The 15,203-nt window shown below is 38.1% G+C and overlaps 1 pseudogene; it reads right to left on the reverse strand.

Annotated features, from left to right (window-relative positions):
* Positions 1 to 4,803: 4,803 nt before the first annotated feature.
* LOC102475475 (transcription factor BTF3 pseudogene) lies at positions 4,804 to 5,427 on the reverse strand (annotated as a pseudogene).
* Between the last annotated feature and the right edge of the window lie 9,776 nt (positions 5,428 to 15,203).

A 15,203-nucleotide genomic window follows, 5' to 3' on the forward strand; every position in this document is an offset into this window, starting at 1 on the left:
ACCACATTAGCACAGATGTAAAGTCTGACTGATTTTTTTTTTAACTCAAGAAAGTGAAGCAAAATGGAGCACGTTCAAATACATTTCAGAAATTCAGAGCAGACTCAAGACTTGAAACTAATTTCTTTTAAGTGCAGTCTTCTCTGAATCTGCCCCTTCTGAGTTAAAGTATAGGATTCAGCACATTTGTCGAGAAAATCAAACCTTCAATTCCAAGTTGCTTCACATAGAAGGGGGACTTCAAGACATTCATAGAAAATGCTTACTATGAAAAATCTACACATGCATTTTAATATTTTAATAATAAAATATAAACTTGCACTTTAATTCCATTCTTTCTATCTACTTTTTGAAGTGTCTTTTTGTTTAAGGGGTCACAGGCTTATTTACTCCCCCAAGTAACTCACAGCTAATTTCATGCCAAAATACATCTCTTTCTTTTCTTTTTTTTTTTTTTTAAGAAAGATTTTTGCTATAGGGCATGTGTGCTTTCTGAAGAGAGAGAGAGAGAAATCACTACCCAAGGGGGAATGGCCACACCACAATCCCTTCTCCTCCATCTTCCTCTCGGGATTTGGGGCACACATGCACACGTGCCCAGTATGAGTTTCAAGCTGCCAGGTCCAGGACTCAAACCACATTCAGCCATGTGGGAATCCAACGTCATAACCATTATGCCATCTGCTGGTGGCAAGATATCTCTTTCTTACGACCATTTCTTTATCCTTCCTCGTACATTTGTGTATGGCTCCTACAAACTTTTCTACTTAGGAAGCTTTCTGATCTTACTGCATTGTGTAGACTGCCATCACCTCCTCCCAGCACTGGACCTATGCATGCTGCAGTGGGGAGTTGAAAACTCCTCTGCCTGGCCATGACTGCAGCTTTTGTGTTAATCCAGCTCGATCCCCTGCTGATTCCAGGGTCTCCAATCCCCTCTCAGGCCTGTTCCTCCTCCCTGATCTAATCCGTCACCTGCAGCCCAGATGGGAAGACCACAAACCTCCTGGAATGCATTCCTAGTTGAGGCCATGTGATTGCTCCAAGGCTTACCATTCATTCCAAGACCTTGACTCTGGCAGTCTCAGAGAGTACTCACTTCCTTTGGGCCTAGGTCGGAAAAGTACTTTTCCTGTAGCATCTGAAACACAGAGGCCTTCACTGGACCCAAAAACATCTCAAAACAAATGATAACAAATAGAATTTTTGGAGCTCTGCCCCCATCTTTCCCATCCTCTGTCACCCTGAATCCCCCTTCATTGTGAATCAAATTATCATCTCTTGTAAAACACCAATAGATATTCTTCTCAGGTGCTAGCTCTCCTCCTTGACCTCAGATTACTTCAGCTACTAACCATTTATTACATCCAGACCTCTCAGTTCTTTCTTGCTGCAACAGCTGAAATATCTTCTGTCATTTTAACAGTTACTTCTCTTTATCTGAAAGAGAATTACAGAGCTGGCAAGCAAGGCAATCAGACGATAGAAAATGGGAGGTATAAATGGTCAGAGAGTGCTAGGACTTAGTTGAAAAGAGGAAAGTATACACTGGGACCCCCTTGAACAGAGCTCAGCCTGTGCTACAGAGAGTGCATGACCATTTGTGAATGCTGTGCTGGGCTAACTCACTGCCATCTACACATTAACCCAGGTAAGATGACACGTGGCAGATTTAGTCATATAGTAATTTCCATATATTTATGCATGCAATGCACCAAGGACTATGTTAGAAGCAGCTCTGATTAGAAAAGCTCTGTAAATTAATCAGAGGCAACTTTTTATTTGTTGTGTAATTCTGGGTCTTTTGGAACAATTTCCATAGGACGGAAGACATTATATATGGAAAGACAATATAATGTAACTTCTCAAGTCAGGACCATTATGAAAGTGAAAGGAAACATTATTAATTATGGTGGGACAAGGAAGGAAATAAGCCAGTGCATGGTCATCCCTTATTCATCTTATCTTCTAGTGGTGGAAGAGCTGTGGAAAGGTAGGTGAACCAGCAAAGCCAGTCACCTGCTGAGTGTTGTTGAGTCCTGAATGCTGGGTATGGACTTTGGGGCCACTGCTAAGGAAAGTGGGATGCAAGGAGATGAAAGAACACTCAGGGCCAGCTGGCGGTGTGGTCGTTAAGTCTAGATTCCACATGGCCAACTGCATTGTTCAAGTCCCAGAACTGGTGGCTTGAAAAACATGTTGGGCAGGGCCAGCAGGTGACATGGTAGTTAAGGTGGCATGGCTGGACTCCCACATTGCCGACCACAGTTTAAGTCTCGTACCTGGCTACTCCTCTCTCTCTCTCTCTCTCTCTCTCTCTCAATCTTTGGTCAAATTTAAATAAATAAAAATATATCAAGTTGAATAAAATATTTTTTTAAATAAAAAAAGAAAGAAAAACATGCTGGGTGTGTGTACAATGTGTGCATGCATGCCCCAAATTCTATTTGAAAGGTGGAAGAGATGGAGGAGAAGAAATTGAAGCATAGCTATGCCTATGGGAGTTTGCTCTCTCTCTCTCTCTCTCTCTCTCTCCATTGAACTCATACACACACTGGCAAATTAAGCTAGGGTACCAGTGCTAAGTCTGAAGGGCTCACTTAACTGAGGGCCAGAAAATATCATTTCAAAATGTTACCCAGATTGAAGAGTGTGAAAGTACACATCCTAGGTCATGGCTTCAGTGACCCACTGAACTTTGAAGATGTCTGGGCATGGGAGGGGTGACTGCAGGAGCTGTCATGAAGACTCCTGGCTGCCTAGACATCACTGCTAATGATTCCAGCAGGCTTTTAGTTCTAGAATAAGGCAACCTCTACTATAAATAGAACTGGCATCCAGAAAGAATGGCCCTTAACCTTTCCTGGTACACAGAAGGCCCCAGAGGTTAGACATCATTTACCCAGGAATGTAGAGGGCAAATAGCCATAGAAAATGTGAGACAGTTTTTTATTTCTCTAGTTTGGCTGAACAGTCTCTTGAGATTCTGTTGGCCTGAATATATATGATCCCACTTCGAGGGCAGGTGATTGGGAGCTTTCTAACTTATGAAAATAAATAAATAATGCCAATACATCTTCAAACACACTGGAATTCTGTCTCAGGCTGCCTGCACACTTGAGGAAAATAGAATTCTTCTTTAAACATTTAAAAATTGGCTTCTGACAGTTACTTAGAAGAGAATAGAACATTATGACCCTCAGATGCCAAGCTCAATTCCCAAGGCTACTCTTTCTATAGTCCAATGTCTTTTATTATACATCTAAAGGAAAAACCACAGTAGGAAATAAAGCATTCTTTACATAATACTTACACTATAAAGAGTAAGGAAACAGAGGCATAACTGATTGCATAAACCTAGGCACTATCAGAGTGAAGATTAGAGTTGGATTCTCCTGATCTGCATAGTTCATTTCTGTGTAAGTTATTGCAGAGTTGGTATAGGGCAATGGTCCCAAACCTTCCCAGCACTGTGGACTGCCTCTTTGTGGAAGACAATACCTCCACAGATGGGCTATAGGGGGAGCAGGGAGGATTGGTCCTGGGGTGACCCAAGTGTGCCACATCTGCCACGCACCCCATTTCTCCCACTGCCACATTGTAACATACAGTGAAGCAATCACACAATATTCATGCGCCTGTGAGAATCCAGTACTGCCACTGATCCAACAGGAGGCAGAACACCGGGGGCAATGTGAGTGAGGGGGAGCAGCTGCAAACACAGACAAAGCCTCCCTCACTCACCTGCTGCTCACCCCACTCCCCACTGCAAGGCCTGGTAACCTGGGCACTAGTCAGTGGCTCAACCCCCAACAGGCCACAGACCATCACCAGTTTGTGGCCAGGTTTGCAGACACATGGTATAGGGTAGGTAGTCATGGAGCTTTGGTGTGAACGAGACCCAGTTTATATGTTGTTTCCAGTTTTTCCAACTCCAAGACCTTAAACAAAGCCCTCTATGGTGAGTATCCTAATACCTACTTCACACCATGGTTTATCAAGAAAAAGATTATGCTGATAACCTGGCAAGCACCTTGCTGTGGGCTCAGTAGGTCTCCACTATAGCTCTCTTTCTTGTTTTCTTAGCTGACACATTATGCATCCCATTGATCATTGGGATTCGGTTTAACTAATTCACATCTTCTCCACCCATGGTTCATTCATAAGAGGATACACACAGTAATTATCAAACTTTTCTTTCTTTCTTTTTCTTTTCTTTTTTTTTCTTTTTCTTTTCTTTTTTTTTTTATTTTGATATTTCTTCTATAGGGCACATGCACTCGCCAGACACACAGAGAGACAGAAAATGAGACATTACCCCTGTACCACCCCTCCCCCAATGGGGAGATGGCCACGCCACAATCCTTTCTCCTCCCGATGTGAGTTTTAAGACACCAGGTCCAGGACTTGAACCACAGTCGACTATGTGTGAGTCCAGCAGCATAACCTTTACACCATCTGCTGGTCCCTCAAGCACTTTTGATATAAGAATTGCCTGAGCTAGGACCCAGCATCGTGGGGTAGAGGTTATGTGCTACACCAAAGAAGCCAAATTCTTTTTTTTTTTTTTAATAGGCAAAGAACTTTATTAACCTTTGTTCCAAACTTTATTCCCAGGCTTCTTCAGCTTAATTAGCTGCAAAGAATGAACTGTGTATAAGCAAAAACTGAAAAGAGCTGCAGTGTCCAAGGGGCTTAGGCTTAAAAATATTAGAGATCTAGATTTTATCAGATCCATAAACAAAACAGAATTTTAAAAAGCAGTCATAATATAAAATAGCAGCTCCCAGTAACTTCGTCAAGTTTATCCTTTTCAGAAGTTAACTCAATTCAATTTGCCTCATTCTTGGAAGCCTCATGAAAATTCTCCACGAGATCTGGAACTTCATCATCCTCCTCCTCTCCAGTAGCAAGTGGTGCTTTTCCATCCACAGGTTGTTTGGGCAGAGCTTCAGCCAGTCTCCTTAAACTAGTCAGAATGCCTGCCTCAAGCTGGTTTAAGATGCTAGGGAACATTTCCATCAGCTGCTTTGTCTCAGCCCAGCCTGTAATGGTGAAAGTCTTCACTGCCAGAGATGCCTGCACTTTAGGGTTGTTAAAGTGCATCACTGTTCCCTGGTTTGTAAACATATTCACCAATTCAATACCAGAGATATTGTTTACCCCTAACTTCTTTAAGGAGAACTGAAGTTTCTTATCATCTGCTGTAGCTGTTCTATGAACCCCTTCTTTCTGCGAGCAGTTCCTTTCCCACCAATGCGTACTTGTGCCTGCAGCTTGGCGAGTTTTTCCTGGTTCATGATAGTTTCTTTCACCTTGTCGGAGCGGAAAAGGGGCCGCGCGGGGGACTAGGGTTGGCGCTCAGGAGGTCTCAGGCAGACCAGCTGAGATTAGGCGCACACACGCGGGGACGCAAGATGGCAGCTAGAGCCAAAGAAGCCAAATTCTATGAGGCAACTGTGGTTTCACTCTGTGGCCCAGTCTGTGTGAAACATGCCAGATGTGCCTGAGAGTGCCCCAAATCTGCCAGGCTGGAGGACCGTAAAAAGGGCCTGACTAAAGTCTGTGGGTGGTGCTTCTGTCTGACTCTTACACTGTAGCATGAGCATGCATACATTCTACCTTGATTTTTAATAAAAGAGAGAGAAAGAAGAAGAATTACCTGAGGTATTTTTAGACATGCAGCTTCCACCACATTAGAGTGAATCCTAAGAATCTGTATTTAATAAACACCAACCACTGTTACCTTCCGCCCCAAGATTCAGATGCAAGTAGGCTAGAGACTAGGCTTTAAAATATCCAACCAGAGAGCAATCACTTCAATGAACTATCTCAGTAGTTTCTAAACATTTTTGTGCTTCAGAACCAAATATGGAGACAATTCAAACTACAACGAGACATAAATTCTGGCATGGGGTCTGGCACCTGTATTTTAATGAGTTTAATGGTAATTCTGATGCAGAACTGATTTAGGAACCACTGCTTTATCCTGCAAAACGGTCATCCCATCCACTCTGCATTCAATGGCTAATTCGATCAGATCACTCAAGACCAGTCTGCACTAGACACTCGCATTGTCCTGCAAGAATAAAAGGATTTTGCTGAAATTCCCGTGAGAGACCTTCATGTATAAAGCATTATTCATAGGTGTTCATATGACTGTTTTTCACAGCTGTTGAAATTTGAGTTGAGTGTTCCCTTCTAGTTTGTTTTCAAAAAACACAAGGATTGGTGATAGCAAAGTTCTTACATGCAAACATGTTCATTTCATCTTGAAGAAACCATAAAAAGAAAGAAGTATCATGGGGATCACACAAATTCAACCTGGTTCTTAGAGATGGTGATGAATAGCTAAATGGATCATCTTTAAAAAGCATGATTGATACCGTGCCTCTGTCATGTCTGGACTAGTAAATGTACCCCACCTTCCCAGATACCAAGCTGAGGTAGATCCATGAAGGTCAACAAAGTCTTTAATATTAATCTTCCGCCGATATGTCTATGACCTTTTTCAACCTACTGGTTTCTAAAGTTTGCCCAATTTTGGAGCCAAATTTCAGTTTCCAACTATACAGAGACTTCTTATACTTATTATACTCAACTTCCTGCTCAAATCTAGCTTGTGTGTGCTAAGCTGACAATGAACGACTATGAGAAACTTTCTACAACTCCAGGCCTACCGAATTATATACTATAGTATATAGGCCAACTATAGCTCTTTGGTCTAAGAGAGAGGCATTGGGACAATTTGAAGGCATTTCAGTAAAATGCATAAATCACAAAGGTGATTTCTTACCCCATGTAGAAAATCAGCAGTGTATACTAGAAATAGACTAAAACTCAGCATCACTGCATTCTAGATTAGACCTCTAGACTTCCATTATTGTACAAAAAAAATCAAATGCTTCTTTCTGTATTTGTGTATTAAATTGTTCATAAACTTTTATGTTTATGAACCAGAAGCCCAATCTATTAAATTTAATTCTTCTTTTCAAGAATGTCTGAAGAAATTGGAGGGTACATAAATTTGCTGAGTGAGGTCACTAAGTTTGTGAAATTGCTATCTCTCCAGTACACTCCTGGTCAAGCCATTGGATTCTCAGATGAGGAAGGATGATCATTCCCAAGAACACTTTGTTTTTATCTAGATAATTGGCCTTTACAGTCTATGTTTCATGGATTTCTTTCACCACTTAATAATCTCCTCCTACAATATAGCTTCTTGTAGGATCCTACCACTGACAAATCATTTCCTCTTCTTAAGCTTCTTTTATTTTTTTTTAGGAATTCCTATAAGAAATCATTATAAATAATCAGTTATTGAATATTTACTATGTGTTTGATATAATAGACCATGAATTAGTATATTTTTCCATTCTCCTATAAATCACTTCATCCTATAAATCATATTCTCTTACAATCTTCTACCATTAAGACTAAGAAGGGGAGCCGGCAGGTGGCATGGTGGTGAAGATGCTGGATGCCCACATGATGAAGTGTTTTTCAACTACAGGGCCTGGTAGTTTGTTTTCTCACTTTTCCTCTCTCTCTTGCTCTCTGTCTCTCTCTAGTGAGTACACATGTACTACAGCAAACTTAATAATAATAACAAATAAAATAAATAATTTTAAAGAAATTTTTAGAAGAAGACTAAATACAAAAGATCATTTCAGGAAAGAGGGAACAAATTACAATAAAAAGCTCTTTTGTCAACTCAAAGCTTACTCTTTTTAACTGTTAGCAAGTCAGTGGTCTTAAAAGTCAGGATATATGAAAAGAAAATCGTTTTTCTGAATTATAATAGTTGCCTTGACATATATTGAAAACTAGGGTGACTTAGGTAATAGACTTAGTTTGGAGCCAGCAGGTGGCATGGTGGCTAAAGTGCTGGACTACTACATGGCCAACTGTGGTTTAAGACCCAGATCTGGTGGCTTGCTTTCTCACTTTCCCACTCTGTCTCTTTCTGGTCAAATTGAAAAACAATAATGATAATTATAATAAATAAAATTAAATAATTCTTAAAAAATAAAATACTATTTGTTCATTTTTGAAGTAATACCTCTTATTGATTGTTCTTTTTTATGACTGAATTAAGTGTTTTGTATGTATGCATTCCTTTCAACCACAACAGTTTTTGTTCACTAAATTGCCCCCAGCTCCTAGAACATAGCCTGCTGTACATTAAACACTGAATAAATATGTGTTTGGGAATTAACAAGTCTGTGAAATATACTACAACCTACATTCACACATAAGAAAACAGAAGCACAGAGCAGTCAAGCATCTTTTCCAAGATTTTAAAGATAGTAGTGAGAAATAGGGCTCAGAAAAGGAAAAAAAAAATTGATTGTCATAAAAATAAAGTGAGTTTCTCAAGTTTATTACACCCACAACAACTTTAGATACTCTGACTTCAATACTGTGCATATTTCATAAGGTTATAGGACAAATTAAACAAATTATTTATCTCTCTATTAACTTCAAACAGTTCAAGGAAAAGAGAATTATTAAAAAACTATGCTTGGATTTCAGGGGGTTTATACCAAAATAAACTTGTATTTTAATTCCATTTTCAATAAAATTATTGAAATCTTCTTGTACACGTACACACGTACACACACACACACACACACACACAGAGCATCTACTGCACAATTAGTATCCATGAACTACCAATAGCTTTTCTTTCAGATCTGTCAAAAAAAAAAAAAGAAAGAAAGAAGGAAAGAAGCAAAATCAGATATAAAAAGTGTTTTGAAAGGTAAAATACACCCATGCAAGGTGTTAGAAAAATATAATGATTAACATTTATCACAATTTTGCCTGGAGCCAGCCTCATAGGTCTTGATTTGTCTTCTTCGCTTGATGCCAATTGCCAGCTGCTTCCTGCCCTGAATTTTGAATGATAGCCAGGTTCTTAGGTCTGTCAAGTGAGTCCTACCAGCACCTGCCAAACCTCATCCCTTCTACTGCAACCTGGGTTGGTTGGAAAAGGAATGAACTTTCATTTTTTTATGAACTTTATGTTTCAGGCACTTTGCTATTTATTCACTGGCTTGATTATCAAATACTTATTGAGTACCCACCACATGTCACGAACTGTGCCCAACACTTGGGAAATTCCTGCAAGCGAGCAAGACTAAAGTGTTCTCTGTGTTCACAGAGTCTAGGGGTACCAGGCCTTGTATACATTATCTCATTTGGCCTTACGAATAATTTTTTAGATGAATTCTCTTCATATCATCTTCACATTGCAAGTAAGAAAATAAGGCTAAGTATCTTCTTACTAGGCATATTTCCAAAGGAACGCAGAAGTGTATCATAGAGAAATAGGCACTCCAATGTTTATTACAGTACTAATTCCTATAGCCAAGAAGTGGAATCTACTAAAGTGCCCACCCACAAATGAATGGATGAAGAAAATATATCTTATTATAATATCATATAATAATAAATTTTAATAAATCATATTTATACACACGTATACATGCAATAAAATACAGTTCAGTCATTTGAGGTAACATGGATGAATCTGGAATACATTATATTGAGTGAAATAATCCAAGCACAGAAAGAAAAAAATTACATGTTCTCATATGTGGAAACTAGAAAATTTGACTTTATAGAAATAGAGTGTAGAATTACGAAGGGCTGGGAAAGGGGATAAAGAGATGCTGGTTAACAGGCACAAAATTAGTTAGATAAGAGGAATAAATTCTAGTGCTCTATAGTAACTATAATTAACAATATTATATATTTCAGAATAACTAAAAGAGAAGATTTTGAGTGTTCCCAACACACAGTAATGATAAATGTTTGAGATGATGGATATGCTAATTACCATGATTTAATCATTACACATTGTATTCATGTACTGAAAAATATCACTATACTATACCCCATAAATATGTATAATTATTAGTGTCAAATAAAAAAAAAAAGAAAATGAGGCTAAGCAAAGTGAACTTAATTTAATTTCACAAAGCTTCATGGTGAGGCTAGATTTAAATATCCGGTTGACTCTAGCCTCTGTGTGCTGTTTTTCTTCTTTGACAGTTTTTGTCCTGTTTTGCCGAATCTTTTTTAAATTTTTGCGATAGGGCAGGTGTGAGAAAGAGAAAGAGAGAAAATGAGAAAGATCATCCCCCCAAAGGGATGACCATGCCACAATCCCTTCTTCATGCTCCTCCTGAGATTTGGGACATACACAAACATGTCCAGTGTGTTTTTTAAGCTGCCAGGTCTGGGATTCAAACCATGCAGTCAGTCATGTGAGATCCAACAACCTTAACCTCCATGTTATGTTAGCCATTAAATATAATTTTCACAAATAAAAATTACTACATTACCAGAGTCTCCTAAGGCTATAAACTCCATTTTCTATAAAAAAAAAAAAAAAATACGCTGACTTCCTCAAATGTTTTCCTTTCCTATATTGCACAGTTCCTACTGTAGCTCAAACATAATTGGAATACCACAATTTGTGGGGCTACAAAGGAAACTTGTGATTGTTACTTCACCAGCATTTCTTTGGTTGTTCATGGTTTTATTTCTGAAATTCTTTCTTTGTAATTATCATCTGCCATTAGTTCAGAGTAACATTGTTCTTCATTAATTCTTGATTGTTTGGTTCATTATATAGTACACGATGACTATGTGCATATTTTATCATCTAATGGCCTAACACTAGGCTTTTACGTACATTACTTTGTAGTTCTAATATGAATCACTCATACTTTATTCATAAAGCAGATGTATATACATTTAGAGTTTTTTTAGCGTATGGTAATGCAATTGATATGGCTCGTGAATTGGAGTCATTTGAAATTTTACGTAATCGGGTTTTTCTTCTGATACGACTGAATAAGCGCCAACTGAAGGAGCCGTCGTGCAGGTAACTGTACACTCTAGGCAATGAAGAAATAACCACCTGAAGTCACTGGTGGAAAAAAAGTGAAAAAAAGAAAGTTTTCGGAGAGACAGAAGAAAGGTTTTGCACAGTAAGTTTCTCATTAGTTATAGATTTAACCCTGAGGGCAAGCCACAGTAGGAACCACTGTGTAAGAAAATTCTAATAGATAATTCCCTTCCCCTGTTCTCCCCCAAAAAGAACCCATAGTCTTTTTTTTGTCATAATTAACTAGAGGACAGAGTTCATTGTAAACAGAACTGGTATAAAGTGAGGGCAGAAGTCTTGAAAAGGAAAAGACCAATGTGGGGAACCTTGTTTTGCATATAAATTCCACTCAAATCTCTGAATAGTGCACAAATTATTAGTGGCTAAACTAAGAGTAATAGAACTGAACTAAAATTTGAAAGCTTTCAAAGGGACACATTTTTCATCTGAGCCCCATGAAGTTGACATTCTCTTAGAACAACAAAATTAACTCTTCTGAAGAATGTATAGAAACCAGAGTTGGCACAATAGAACAGGTACAGTGGAACCCACAATCACTTGACAGATGAAGAAATAGCAAATTAAATTCCATTCACAAGAGACAAGGTAATCAACAGAGAACAACCCCAAGGTGACACAGAAGTTGGAATTAACAGGAAAGTATTTTAACCAGCTATTCTGATTCATGTCCAATGATATAAGAAGAAAAATAATAAATGGGAAAAAAAAGAAATCTTAGAAAATTAATAGAAATATGTTTTAAAGAAGGAAATTTGGGGACCATATAATGGTTATGTCACTGGACTCTCACACAGTTGACCACAGTTTGAGCCCAGATCCAGAGGCTTGAAACTCACACCAAGCACATGTGTGTGCATGCCCAAAATCCCAAGAGGAGAATGGAGGAAAAGAGATTGTGGCATGGCTATCCTCACTGGGGAGTGATTTCTCACTTTCTACCTCTCTGTCTCTCTGGCAAGTACACACAGCCTATAGTAAGTATCTCTCAGAAAGAAAAAGAAAAGATAAGAAAAAGCAATCCTTCATCTAAGAATATAATAATAAAATAATTGTGCCCAATGATATAAAAGAAAAATTTTATGCTCATAAAAAATGAAAAAATAGGGACCAGCACTTGGCGTAATGACTACATCGCTGGACTCCCATGTAGTCAACAACAGTTTGAGTCCCAGACCTGGTGGTTTAAACTCACACCGGGCGCATGTGTGTGCACACCGAAAATCCCAAGGGGAGAATGGAGGAAAAGGGATTGTGACATGGCCATCCCCCCCTGGGGTGGGAGGGAGAGGGTGATTTCTCGCTTTCTGTCTTTCTGTCTCTCTCTGTCATTATGGTAAGCGCACACACCATATAGCATAAACCTCTCCTAAATAAATAAATAAATAAATAAATAAATAAATAAATAAATGAATAGAAATCTCAGAAAATTAATGGAATTATTTTTAAATCCTGCAACTAAGAATATAATTTTAAATTCATAATATATATTTAATAGTAGGGTAGAAAGTACAATAGAGCCAGATATCTAGAACAGATAAAAAGAAAACTCCAATCAAAGGAAGAGAAGAAGACGGAAAAATAAAATTAAACCTTAAAACCTATAGGACAATATCAGATTATCTCATATGCATGTGATGACAGTTGCAAGAGGAAAAAAGAGAACTAGAAAAAATATTTTTTAAAAAAAATGACTGAAATTTCCCCAAAAATATAAATTTACAGATTCAAGGCTTGCAATGAACTCAAAGCAGAATAAATAAAAGAAAATCTCATGTAAGCATATCATAGTTAAACTACTAACAACCAAAAATTAGACCATCTTTTTCTTTTTTTTTTTTTTCTTGAGATTTTTGCTATAGGGTACATGTGCTCGCCAAAGAGACAGAGAGACAGAAAATGAGAAATCATCCCTCTCCTCTATTTTCCTGTCAGGATTTTGGGCACGCACACACACACACACACACACACACACACACACCTGGCATGAATTTCAAGCCACCAGATCCAGCACTCAAACCACAGTCAGCTATGTAGGAGTCCATCACCTTAACCACTATGCCACCTGCTGGCCCCAGTGAAACAATCTTGAAAGAAACTAGAGAAAAAGGTTATCCTTCAAGAATGATAGCAAAATAAAGACATTTTTTGATTAAAAAATAAATAAATAAAAGAATGAGTCACTTTAAGAAATGCTCAGGGAACCAGCAGTTAGCGTAATAGCTATGTCGCTGGACTCCCACGTAGTCGACTGCGGTTCGCGTCCCGGACCCGGTGGCTTAGAACTCACGCCGGGCGCGTGTGCGTGCGTGCCCAAGATCCTGAGAGGAGAATGGAGGAGAAGGGATTGCGGTGTGACCATACCCCCGGGGGGTGATTTCTCGCTTTCTGTCTCTATGTCTCTCTCTGTCTGTCTGGCGAGCGCACGCGCCCTATTGCGAAGAAAAAAAAAAGAAATGCTCAAAAAAGTGATTTAGATTGAAGGTTGGCAATAACATGAAAATTCAGATTTTCAAGAATGAATAAAGACTATAAAATAGTCTTTATATATGACTATTTATAGCAAAAATTATAATACCATTCCTTTGGGGTTTACAAAATATGTATGACAACCACCTAATGGAGTAGTGGGCGGGATGTATCTACCCAGTTGCACTTTTTTTACATTTTACATCAAGTAGCAAAATATTATTAATAATATTATAATTTAAAATGTACATTATAATCCCTGCAATAACCTATTAAAAAGATAAAATAAAGAGGTACAGCTGAAAATCCAAGAAATAAATTAAAGTTGAATTTTGAAATTAGCCAAATGGTCAAAAGAGAACCGGAAAGGAAGACCAGAAGAACAAATTATCAGAGGAAGTGAACAAAACATAAGTAACAAAGAGTAGCGTTATATAATTATGGAGTTGTTCTGAGGTCATTGGGCATAGTTCTATATTAAAACATAAAAATAAACTCACATTTTTTACTAGAAATAAAATAATAGCTATTGTTACACATTCCTCTCCTTTATCAGCATTAAAATCTTTGAAAGTTGAGAAGTAAGAACATGTGGCAAGTCTAAAGAAGTTTAGAAGGTCTTTATATAATATATCAGCCCCCAATATAATTTTCAGAGTTCTGTGCTACTTTAACTTTTTCTCCTCTATCACTTACCCCTGATAAGTAATACTCTACACCTTTGCCAATCACATGTCCTCTTTCTGGAAAACTCTCATCTCTGCTTCTTGACATCCTGAGTCTTTTATGTCTGTCCAACAGTTATCCTCTTATTTCCCTCTACCTCTTTCTCCACACAACAGCCGAATGAATACTGAAATGTCTCATTCAACACGGTGTCCAGCACTCAATATAGCATATGTTTCAAAATAAACATCCAGTCCAGACTTCTTAACTGACAAACGGAATCAGAAGAAAATGAATAAACATTATTAGGTATTGGATCTGACGGGCATTTTATCTATATAATCTCATTTAATCCCATGGTGACAGTTCATCTTTAATACTGAGATTTCTATTTTGCAGAGTAAGAAACAAGCTCAAGGGCACAAAGTCACATAGCATTAAAAACAAACAAACAAACAAAAAACATAGAATCAAGATTAGAACTCAGACCTGCCTATTTATAAATCCCTTTCAAAGTCTTTGTTCTTGTCCCCCACCTGCCACCACTGCAAAACCTTTATTTTATGGAACATGAAACAGCATCTTCCACTCTAAGAAAATCTCTGCCTCCTTTTTTCTCCATATTCATTTATTTTTCTCATACTCAAGTATAAACACTGCAGGACAAATTTCGGCAATTTCTTACTTGCTTCTACTCAAGATTAAAGAAAAGGAGTCTGATGCCCTCTCTACTAGCTCTTTGCTATGGAAAAATAAAATCAGAAAAATGGAAAATCTTCCCAGTGCTGCAAGATTATGGATGCACTCATTTCATGGGTAACTCTTCAAAACTTTCAAGAAGCTGAAATCTAATTTAATCTGTTACATGATTGTACTAAATTACTTAACCACATCAAAGCATCAATGGTCTCACAAACTGGAAAGGAACATTGTAAAATGGTTTTAAATATATAATGCAGTCTCTCAGGTGCTTGAGACAGAGATACCCATCCCTGAATATAAAGCTTCCCTTACACTTATGAGATCAAAACAACAGGGCCATTTATTTGAGAGGCTGGATGAAATACCAGAGCCATTTCTTATTAGCTTCAGTCATTAAAGAGAATTTAGTAGTCTAGCTAAGTATGCTCCCCCTTTCTTTCTTTAAAAA

Source organism: Tupaia chinensis, unplaced genomic scaffold, assembly GCF_000334495.1.
Source record: "Tupaia chinensis unplaced genomic scaffold, TupChi_1.0 Scaffold000215_1, whole genome shotgun sequence".
Classification (NCBI taxonomy): Eukaryota; Metazoa; Chordata; class Mammalia; order Scandentia; family Tupaiidae; genus Tupaia; species Tupaia belangeri.